The sequence below is a fragment of the Emys orbicularis genome, chromosome 1 (genome assembly GCF_028017835.1).
Source record: "Emys orbicularis isolate rEmyOrb1 chromosome 1, rEmyOrb1.hap1, whole genome shotgun sequence".
Taxonomy (NCBI): domain Eukaryota; kingdom Metazoa; phylum Chordata; order Testudines; family Emydidae; genus Emys; species Emys orbicularis.
The window spans coordinates 68,423,381-68,435,312 of NC_088683.1; positions in this window are offsets into that span (position 1 = coordinate 68,423,381).

Sequence of the window (11,932 nt, forward strand, 5' to 3'; positions counted from 1 at the left end):
GCAGGGAGCCAGGAACTCAGGACAGAGAGAGACTCTCTGTCTTCAGAGAGAGAGAGAGAAGGGCCTGGCTGCAGGGAGCTAGACAAAGAGTACCTGAGTGGAGCAGGGCTGGGGAAAGGCTGAGGAGCTGGGGAGCTCTAGCCTGGAAAGCCCCAGGCTGCGGCCGAGCGGAAGGCCAAGGGGTACTGGGGGTTGCAGAGGGCAGCCCAGGGCTAGGCCAAGGCAGCAGGTCCAACCCCCCCTTGCCAGTGATGAGTGGCCTATACTGCAGTCTGCCCCAGGGGCTAGTTGGTGACTGGCAGTGGCCTAGTGCTGAGGCAAGGTGGGGATAGTGGGTGGGGGTTCCCCAGGGAGGGGAGACCCAGATCTGTGGGGTACTGCCAGGGGGCAGCATCCCAGTAATAGGGGCACTGGGTCCTGGGAGGGACACGGGCGCCAAAAGAGGACAGGCGGATCACCAGCCTGCAGAGGGCGATCCAGAGGCTGGTGAGCTGATTCCCTGGAGTAACCAGCAGGAGGCGCCGCAGGGGTGAGTCCGGACCTTTACAGTGCAGGAGTAATATATTCAACATGCCATACTCTGCTGCAAGTTTCATGGCTGCATCGTCTCCCCGACCTGCAGTTTCAGGAGAGTTCCAGTTATAAATGGGCCACGTAGCCCAGCAGTGATGGGCTTTCACAAGAAGTCTGATGATTGTCTGCACCACTGAAACTTCAGACTTGGTTGAAAAGCTCTTCGGTCCAGAAGTTTCATTTTCCACTTTCTGCATGCTCCTGCCACAGAATGAGATGGCACTAGTGACTTCAGTCTACTGGGCTTCTCCACCTCTGCAGAGCTCCCCACATGACTCAGCAAGCCAGAAAGCAGTCTTTTTGTGGCCATGGAACTAGCATTTGAATCCAGTTCAGACCTAGATTAGCTGGTGCAGAAGGTTGGCATGCCAATAATAAAAAGAACTAAAGAAAATGGGGCTCCCTCGTATAAAAGCTTTATAGTTCAATATAATGAAGATTTTAGGGCTTAATTCTAATCGTAGATGGGTACCATCTTATAGCACACCTTGGAACATCAGCTGCAGTGCTAACATCCTATTGAAATGCTGACTAAGCTACTGGCCCATTTAAAGTCGAGCTAAAAGTTGGCGTACTTGCTTAGTTTGTAAACTGTTTGGAGCAAAGACTATCTTCGTAATAAGGGTTGATACAGTCAGGGCCATAGCAACAAAGAACGTGGCCCCCTCCGAACATATGTCTGGGCGGGGCCCCTTACAATGCAGAAACTGTAATGCAGTATTTATTTTGCCACTTTTAGGGGCCCCCTTCCTTGCGGGACCCCCTCCGGTAGGAGGGTACGGAGGGAGCTCGCTACGCCTCTGGATACAGTGCCCAGTACTATGGTAGCTCAGTGCTTGATTGGGGCTCTTAGACAATCCCATAACACAAATAATAAATATTTATAGTACTCTTGGTACTGAATACTGAAGCTATTCAGTACTTTAAATGTTTGTGGTTCAACTGAGAAAAAATTCAGTTCACCAACTTTTTAGCATAATGCCTGCACTTCTAACAGTCCGTGCTAAGGAGAGCTACAAAGATTCATATAGACATCAGTGCTCAAATCTCCAGAGCCAGTTTGAAGACACTTGCAAGACCCAAAATGACACAGTGCTGCAATCTTAGGTCTCAGCAAGATTATCTGAAGTGATGGATTCTTGTGGGATTTTGTAGATGGCAGCACCCCTGTTGGCTTTGGGACTGAAAGAAGCGAGGGGCCCTAGTGACTACCCTTCTTGAAGAGAAGTTTGGAAAGGAATAGCTCCCAGCGTCCAAAGCTGGCTCTACAAGCTTCTTAACATAGTTAGGGGAAGTGTTTCAGTTCAATACATAAGTAGAGTGGTATAGATACATTAAATAGGTGCTATATACTATTATATTTATATACTGCTCCCTTTATCCTTCAGCTACCATCTGACGTTTATGAACTATTACTAGCCATTTGAGTTAATGTTTTTATAATTTTTATAATTACTAAACATTATGAGCCAAGTTTTCAGACATGGATGCCTAAATTATGCATACGCACTTTGCACCTGGGCATGTGATGATTCAGTGCAAGGACCTTTATATAATATACATAAATGAAGTGTTTTAGTTGACCACTAGGTGTTCACAATTATACATATGCAGTTATGAGTGTAAAAATGCACATTACTAAATCTGGGATTACATAAATACCACATCCAGAATATTTTAGGTGGTTGTCAGAAGAGAAACTTCAGAACACTCCAAAGGCATTAGATAAAGTAGAATTAAAACTTAAACTTGGGGAAAGAAAACAAAATATTGTTACTTTTATGCTGGAGATTCATCTCTGTTTGTAGTATGTAAATAACACCATGTCAGTGGTATAGAATGTGAATTGTTTTAAAACATTCTGGTTATCTTCTCTCCTCCTTTGGAAGCCTGTAATGATTCAGTTGGTCAGAGAGTCTAATCTTTTTAACCTTAATCAACTGATCTGTTTTCATTTGCCTTTTAGTAAAACAGCTGATTGTCAACAGATTTCTTTCAAATTACTGTAAATTTTACCTCAATCATCTGATCAGAATATCTCTGATCAATAAGACTTCTTAGAGTCAGTCTACATGTTATATTCAGATTCCAGTTTGAAATCTCCAATGCACAAACATTAAAACTTTCCTATTGTGCATCTGTTAGTCTCCTTCCCTTTCACAATCATACAAAGATAAAAACTTAAATTTTCAAAAGTGACTAGTAATTTTTAGTGTCCAATTCTGGATGCCTGAGAAGGGTCTACATTTCAGAAGCTGGAGCTCAGCGCTTTTTGAAAATCGGGCCCCTTTAAAATATTTAAAGTTGCACATCGAAAAACTGAGGCATCCAAAATCACTAGTCACTTTTGAAAATTAAGTTCCTTGATACAGGCTAAGAACTACACCCACTTATACTGATTTTACTGTCCATACTCTTGACAGCTGCTGAATAAATGTTTATTTAGGTAAATCAATTAGGGCACAGGAAATATAGTATTCAAGTGTTGGCATGCTAGTCTCCTCATCAACTCAATTAATTGCAATGATTCTAAACTCCTCATGGAGCATTATTATTTTTCTGCCACCAAATTCTTATTTACAAAAGCCCAAAGCAGAGTTACTCTGTGTGAATACCCTGCAACCGAAGACATCAATATTGAACTTCCACCAATAGACATAATACTATTCCTAGCTCTTATTTTCTTACTAAATGAATGGATGTTCATCACTAGCTCCAATCTGTGAAGCTTTTTTCTCTTGTAATCTCAGGAGGGTTTTCAAAAAGTTTATTACAGTTAATAAAGAGCTAAATGGAAGTCTGGGTATGTATCAGTGATAGAAGAATCCCTACAGTAGCTAGAAGTAAGATGATAAACACTACCTATTTTTTATTAGAAATGTTCTCTTTCTGCCTCCCCCTCTTTGCCCCATTTTTCACAATGTTTATCTGAATTTGTTTTCCACTCTGCCCACTCTCTGCTCTATTTTTTTCATCCATTTCTTAATCTGACTTTTTTTTTCCACTTCGCTCCCTCGTCCAAGGTTGCACCAGGAAACCTTCCAAGCTCCAGCAGGGGATCCATAGGAGGGGTACTGGCTGAGGTGAACCGAGAGATGAGCTAAAAAACTGACCTTCCAGTGACTAAAGCCTCAATCCTGCAAAGACTTCAGGGGATGGAGAAAACAACATTACAGTGGTGAGTAGGATAGACTTAATTTTTAGAAAAGACAGTATCATTCTTAATACAAACTTTATCAAGGAAGAAATTTTGCAATATAATTTCTGAAACAATAAATCTAATTTCTGGAAAATCTCCTGAAACTACAGTGATACTTTATTATATATATAGGGAAACTTGAGAGACATAGCCAGATAGTAGAGAGAGTGCTGGAACTGATATACTGGGCAGGTGAAAAACAGATCTCAGAAACTGCCCTGAGAAAAATCATTACAGTTGGTAGACTTTTTTGTTTGGTTGAAATGTTTTTTCAACGCAGAATGGCTTTTTTCAATCAAACAGAAATTGCTATGGGAAATGTTCATTTTCATTAAAAAAAATCAACAATCTGAAGCCAACCAAAAATCGCTTTCTGGTTGCTGACAACCAAAACAACTTTTGGTTAGTTTTGTATTTTGGATTGAAATGTGTCTGGTTTTGGTTGCTGAAAACAAACATTTTTAGTGTGCTTCCAGCACCTACACGTCTGCTTGGTGAAGGTTCAAAGCATTACAAACATCCCACAACCTATTCTAGAATCTTCTCTCTATTTTGTGGTTAACCATTCTTTACGATTATCTCCTCTGTCTTCTCCATTTCTCACTGGGGGTATTCCTTTCTTTTCTTCGTTAGCTGCAAGTCTTAGGGAATCTCATTCATTGGGAAATGACTTGCTTTCTCTGATCTTACATATTTTTGCCGGGTAGAGTTCATTTATTTTAATTAACCTTTAATTACATGTCCTTGTTCTTTCAAAAGACAAAATACAGGAATTGAATGATGAGTCACACAAAAGATACTGATTTTTAAAAAGTATATAAAATTCAACAAGACCAGTGCACAAAAATGAGCACCATAGAAACAGTTAAGTGTAGTGGAAAAACTGGGCTTTTTTTAGCTATCATTTATACATAAGAGAGTGAACTAAAAAATAAAGCCTAAAAGTTTATAGAAAAATAAAGCATCACAAGGCATTATTGATATTTAGATAGCAAGACTGCATCAGATCTTTCAACAGCTGTATTACTGTTCCCTCTAAGCTGTGCGCGTGTGCGCACGCACACAAATCCTAAACACCCCACACACGGCAAAACACTGAGCACAAAAATTTGCACAGAAGCACAAAAATTTGCACAGAAGAAACTTTTTGCGCACATGGCCTGTCAAAAATTAGAGGGAACATCGAGCTGTATCCAGTTCATCACCTGTAAGAAGTACTATTATTTATTAAACTAATACAATTAGAGACTTCGCATAATAATAGAAAAAAATATATCACTTATTTTGAATTAAATATAGCTTATGATAATAACACTAATGTCTAAAACCCCAGAGAATATAATTCAGATGATAAAGATAATATTTGTTGCATTAATTGAGTGTTATTTTAGCAATATCAGGAAAAAAGTGAAATATTATTTTCATTTAACTGCAGATGGCTTATGCATTTCCAGGCCTAATTATCTGATCTTTGTGATATGCTGTTGTGAAAATGAGTATAATATTTCTAGTTACAGCAGAAGTATTTTACAAAATAGAGGATGTTTTAAAACATATATAACACACTTTTAGTATGTTTAAAAGAGGGTCAATTGCAATCAATTAAATTTTAAGTTGAAACTTTCACTCAGAGCTCTTAGCAACACTAAATTCAGAAATGCTCCCAAATCTAAATATTTGTAGAGGTAACAAAGTTTTTAGTGAATTCTAATCTACAGCAAACAAGCAAGTTATCTTTGATACGTGTTCCAATTAGAGCTTTAGGCACCAATTCAGCAAACATAGATGCATGCACTTAACCTTACTCACATGACCAAAGTTAATGATAAGAACATAAGAACAGCCATACTGGGTCAGACCAAAGGTCCATCTAGCCCAGTATCCTGTCTTCCAACAGTGACCAATGCCAGGTGCCCCGGAGGGAATGAACGGAACAGGTAATCATCAAGTGATCCATCCCCTGTCACCCATTCCCAGCTTCTGGCAAACAGAGGCTAGGGATACCATGACTGCCCATCATGGCTAATAGCCATTGATGGACCTATCCTCCATGACTTTATCTAGTTCTTTTTTGAACCCTGTTATAGTCTTGGCCTTCACAACATCCTCTGGCAAAGAGTTCCACAGGTTGACTGTGCGTTGTGTGAAAAAATACTTCCTTTTTTTTTTTTTTTTTTTAAACCTGCTGCCTATTAATTTCATTTGGTGGTCCCTAGTTCTTGTGTTATGAGAAGAAGTAAATAACACTTCCTTATTTACTTTCTCCACACCAGTCATGATTTTATATTCAATCATATCCCCCCTTAGTCATCTCTTTTCCAAGCTGAAAAGTCCCAGTCTTATTAATCTCTTCTCATATGGAAGCCGTTCCACACCCCTAATCATCTTTGTTGCCCTTTCCTGAACATTTTCCAATTCTACTGTATCTTTTTTGAGACGGGGCAATGACATCTGCACACAGTATTCAAGATCTGGGTGTCCCATGGATTTACATAGAGGCAATATATTTTCTGCCTTATTATCTATCCCTTTCTTAATGATTCCCAACATTCTGTTCGTTTTTTTGACTGCCGCAGCACATTGAGTGGATGTTTTCAGAGAACTATCCACAATGACTCCAAGTTCTCTTTCTTGCATGGTAACAGCTGATTTAGACCTCAGCATTTTATATGTATACGTGGGATTATGTTTTCCAGTGTGTATGACTTTGCATTTATCAACATTGAATTTCATCTGCCATTCTGTTGCCCAGTCACCCAGTTTTGTGAGATCCTTTTGTAACTCTCCACAATACCTCAAGGAAGGTGTTTCTTCCCCTGCATCTCCCTTGATCCAAATTTGGAAGTTCTGAAAATCTCACAAGAAAGACGTCCTCACAAGATTTCGAGCCTGTTTTTTTTCAACCAAACAATTTCAATACGTTCAATGAGTTCCCGATAAGCATCTGGCTTTTAGATGTTTATCCAAAATTTTGAACCTAGTAAGGTTTATTCTTGCTAATCTGTCACCACTGCATGATAACATCGCATTTATATCATATTCCTGTAACCACACAGCAAAGACAGGGAGATCATTTATAAATCTGCAACTTCTCCCTTATCTTGGTTTAGATAATGAGGTTACCTAACAGTCACAGGCAAAAATTCAGATTGCTTCTCTGCTTTTCAAAAATATGGAAGGGGTGAGTTGCTACAAATACCCTACTTTAAAAGACTCTTCACTGGCTTTTCTCACATAAAATGCAAATTTTAATATTGATATGCATTTTCAATGTTAGTGGGTCACCAGCATGAGAGGATGTTTGCAGGGGATGTTCTGTTACTAATTTTAAAATAGCAATGGAAAACGTAAGAAATATCTACAGGGGAAATATGAATTCAGTGTTGCTGCTAAGATGTTCTTAAAGTAAAAATCAATAACAATATGTAAAGCTTTTCATCTGCCAACACTTATACAAGTAAGCAGTCCCATTGGAGTCAGTGGAACTATACATGTCAGTAAAGTTAAGCATGTGTGCACATGTCTGCAGGATCAAGGCCAAAGTAACTGATTTTATTTAGGCTATGTCTACACTAGAGGGCTTACAGCAGCACAGGTGTACCGATGCAGCTGCGCTGCTGTACGATCTCTCGTGTAGCCACCCTATGCTGAAGAGAAAGAGCTCTCCATCGATATAATTAATCCACCCTCAAACCGCAGCAGTAGCTATGTCACTGGGAGCACTGTGCACACTAGCGCTTATGCCAACGTAACTTATGTCGCTCAGGGGGATGGAATATTCATCCCCCTGAGCAACATACGTTTTGCCAACATAAGCTGTAGTGTAGACATAGCCTCAGATTCATAGTTGAAGAGTCCAAAAGTCATTACCATATGACCAACGCATCACTGCGAGATACAAAATGAGTTGACCATCTCAGACTGCTTCCTTCTAGGCAGGTCTCCATGTAGCAGAAACTCCCTCACGCCCTTAGCTGCCCCACCAGGGAGATGTGCCAGTAAGCTTTGTGCATCACCCCGGATTTCAAGTGCACCAGTTAGACGCACGTGAACCCTTATCACAGCATCATGGAGTTGCACAACTGTTTTTTTACCACCACCATAGCACTACCAGAAATAGTAGAATCTTGCACTCCACTTGTGTGGATGTTAAAGGTGAACATCTATATATGTATTTATTATATTGTTTGTAAATGTTGCACTTAGTAAAGCAACTATTCTTCACTGGGAAAGAGCCACATGCAATGTGGGAATCCTCCGAGTTCAGCCATTTTTGAGTTATCAGTGTGCAAAATGAGGCTGTGAAAGTGCAATTACCTAACTCAGGGATTCTCAGCCTGGGGTTTAGAACCACTATCCTTGAGTTTGGGCACAGAGTGAGGGGCAGGCTGCATTTTTTTTCTCTCATATCGTGCAAGGGTTCACAATATAGTAAGGTTTGAAAAACCACTGACCTCACTCCAAAATGACAGGTGAGGTTTTACTCAAACCTGTGAGAAAAGTTTACCAAAGATGAAGGATGGAGAGTTTGGAAAGTTAGGAACAAATGACAATCAGGTATTATAACGGAAATCTGTATATAATCTTAACATTAGTGAATTCTATAATAACTCTAGTTCCCCAGGGAATCGTCAATAATGGCAGTTTTTGGAGCACAGCTCCCATAAGACAGCATTGATTCTTCACTTCCACTTTAACAAATGTATTAAAATGTTGCTAATATTGCAGTATAATTCAGTCAGTATAAACACAGATTAAGAACCTGAGCTTGAAATCAGTGGGAATTTTGTCACTAATGTCAGTGGGATCAGGAATGGGCTCTTGAGGAACTAAGTAGTTTGATACAACTCATATATATCAATGAGTAATGAAAACCAAATCCAGAAACTTCAAGAATAGACTAGTCACAAAAAACCTGACTAGCTTTCATAATTTATCACAAATAAATGAGCGGGCTCCCTGCACATTTTCAAGACTGAATGAGCCATGTGCACTTGCAGGTAGGAAACTGCTCCTTGTTGGAGAGCTAACTAAGCTAAAACGGTAGGTTTTTTATTAATGCAACTTTGCAATTCTCAGGAAACAACATCATCTCGCATTCAGTCATTCTGAAACTGGGGCTCAGATTTCCATCCTAGAGTCTCACAAGTTCTCTTAGACAAGGATACCCTAAAGTTTTAAGTGGGGCAACACTCAAATATAATTTTGCACTCAATTTCTTTACAGTATTTCAGTCTGACTTGGTTTCAGTAAAACAGGGAGTGATTTTTGGTTTCGAAACACTTGCCACGTGTCCATACCTCAATTTCTACAAAGAAAACAGGCCTGATTCTGCCAGTATTTAATCCTGCCCCTTAAATGGTGGTGATATGTTTAAGCAATGGTTCTCAACCTATTTACCATTGTGGGCCACATATGCAGCTCTCTGCGTTATGTGGGCCACATCCACACAATATATATACTACCTGTAGAGCCGTGCAGATGTCACATGGGCCGCAGCTGTGTGCTGATCGGGCCACAAGCAGCCCGTGGGCCGCAGGTTGAGAGCCATTAGTTTAAAGACTACTTTTGTTTATTTATTTGGGTAGGCTGTTGGGTTATTTTTGCTGAAGGTAAGTGGATGGTTGTTTTCAAGATATTTTTTATTTTCTCCCTGGAGGTGGAAAGGGATAGGAATACTTTTCTTTTTAAAAACATTCATCAATATATTCCTGTTAACAGTAAGGAAACCAAAATCTGTGCATTTCCCCTGAGGATTGGTACCTAGTGTTAAAAGTAGACAGATTCCTCTGATTTACAAAACTTCTACAGTGCTTAATACTTTTGTTAGTGATGAACATGCCTCATTGGCCAAAGCCACTCTCATTTGACTATCTCTGAAGTTACATGTTAACAAACAATCCACACACAGGGAGAAATATATTACAAATGTGTAAATTGATAGCTATGTATTACAGACACAGAACTATTACCACCCCTACCATAGTTTCAATTGCACCATTTACCTATCCTGCACATGTGGCTTATTAGCTACATTATTCGATTTTCTTGAGTTATGGTCAGGAATCTTAGGGATGCTATGTTATTTTCAAACTTATATTTGCATATGTGGCATGTTGTTGGATAGATGTCCTTTAAACTGTACAACCCCTCAGGGTTGTATTCCAGGCTTTATTCTTTTGCATATTTATAATCTTTCTCATGACAGCATCATTCATAGACCTGGGATTGATTGTAACCTCTGTGCCAATATTAGCTCACTCTAGGGGCCTGATTCTCCTCTCAGTTAAACCAGTTTTATACAGGTTATAAATCTACTGACGCCTAAGTTACACTGAAGTGAGTAAGAGAAATATCAGGTCCTAGGTATCTATTGCTAGGGAACCCCACGGGGAAGATTTATGCTTTTTCAGCTCACCCTCTGGCTTATTCAGATCTGGGCTTGGGCGACTACTTGTATCTCAAAGCCACAAGCTGATATGATAGAACCGTTTTTGGGCAGCCCCTATGGATATTTTCACCTTTCTATTGTCCAGATTTTGCATCCAGCAACAGCAGATACTAGACATGTCAGTGCTCTCATTGATTCTGGGTCACTTGTGAAGCATGGAAATGTCACCATTGAGAAACCCTGTGATTACTGTGACTAAGCGATAGGCTGTCACCAATACTTACTCAGCAGGATGTGGAAACTGCTCTCCAAGCTTTGGCTTCACTGTCTCTGCTATGTGAAGTCCAGAAGTTCACCTGCTTTGTAATTATTTATGAGCAAAAAAGCAGGTCTGTTTGCTCTGTATTCTGAGGTGCCTCTTCTCCCCCCCTCCCCCCTTTCTCTCCCAGGTCACCCTAGTTTATGGACGATCTGTGACAAATGAAGCAAGAGGGAAGATATCTGGAGTGACAAGAGTAGACGTCTCACGCCATGGCTGATTGGTTCCAACATGCAGATTTTTTAGGAACTCTGTTGCTGTGACTCTGGGTAGAGGGCAAAAAAAAGGTCTTTTCCTCCACCATAGCATCTACAAGATCTCAGTCAGCAAGTTCATTGTAGGTGGTAGATAGTTCAGATTTACCTGGCTATCTCAGCTCAGTAGCTAGTCTGAGATCTTCCCATTGAGAGGACATTGTTTACTATTTTGCTAACAAGACTGATCACATTAGGGATAGGTTTTCTTCTTCAGTGGTCACAGTGCAAACTCTTGAGGGGACAAAAGACTTGTCTTCTCTGCTAGAGTTTCGGCCAACGATGCTCCTCAGTTGTTGGGAGAACGTCATCCCACAACCTGTGCTTTGGATCCAGGGAATCCATGTCTTTTCTGGCTGATGAAAGGCAGTGGCGAAGTACTGGGTTCCTTACATGTGAAGATTGTCAAGGCCTCTTTTAGAGAGGGCAGACTGCCTATTGCTCACCCAGTCCAAAAGAGCTCAAGTGTGGTGACTTTGCGGGCATGCTGCAAAAGACAGCTGTTTGAGAGGCCGTCTGGAGAGACCTGAGGAAATGCATCCCACAGTGATGCAGAGGACCGGTGACTGGCTGGCTGGCCAACCGAGTTCCTATGGAACGACTTTCAGTTTGACTGAGGTTTAAAAATAATTGTTTATTCCATGATTAATTATGGTACAGTGCCTAGAACCTGGGATAGGCATTGTGACAAATGAAGGGGGGGAGGGGTAAGCTCCTTTTTATGGACAGCCAGCCAGCCAGTTAGCTATAAAGTCCCTCTTGCTGGCTGTTCTCTGCTTGCTTTACCTGTAAAGGGTTAAAAAGTCTCCCTGGCTGGGTAAAAGAAAGGGAGTGGGCACCTGACCAAAAGAGCCAATGGGAGGGCTAGAACTTTTTAAAATTGGGGAAAAAAACTTCCCTTTGTCTGTTCTTCTTTGGAAAGAGGGGACAGAGCAGGACAGGGCTGGAGCTATGCTGTAAAAAGCTTTAAAACCAGGTATGAAAAAGCATCAAATCATACCTCAACCCTACTTATCTGAAACCCCAAATATGTAAGTAATCAGGGAATGTCTAGGAAGATGCAATTAGGTTATTTTTTTTATTCCTTATTGGCCTGTGGACTCCTCTGTGCTAACCCCAGATGCTTTTGTTTTGCTTGTAACCTTTAAGCAGAACCTCAAGAGAGCTATCTTGATGCTTAATTTTTGTAATTGTTT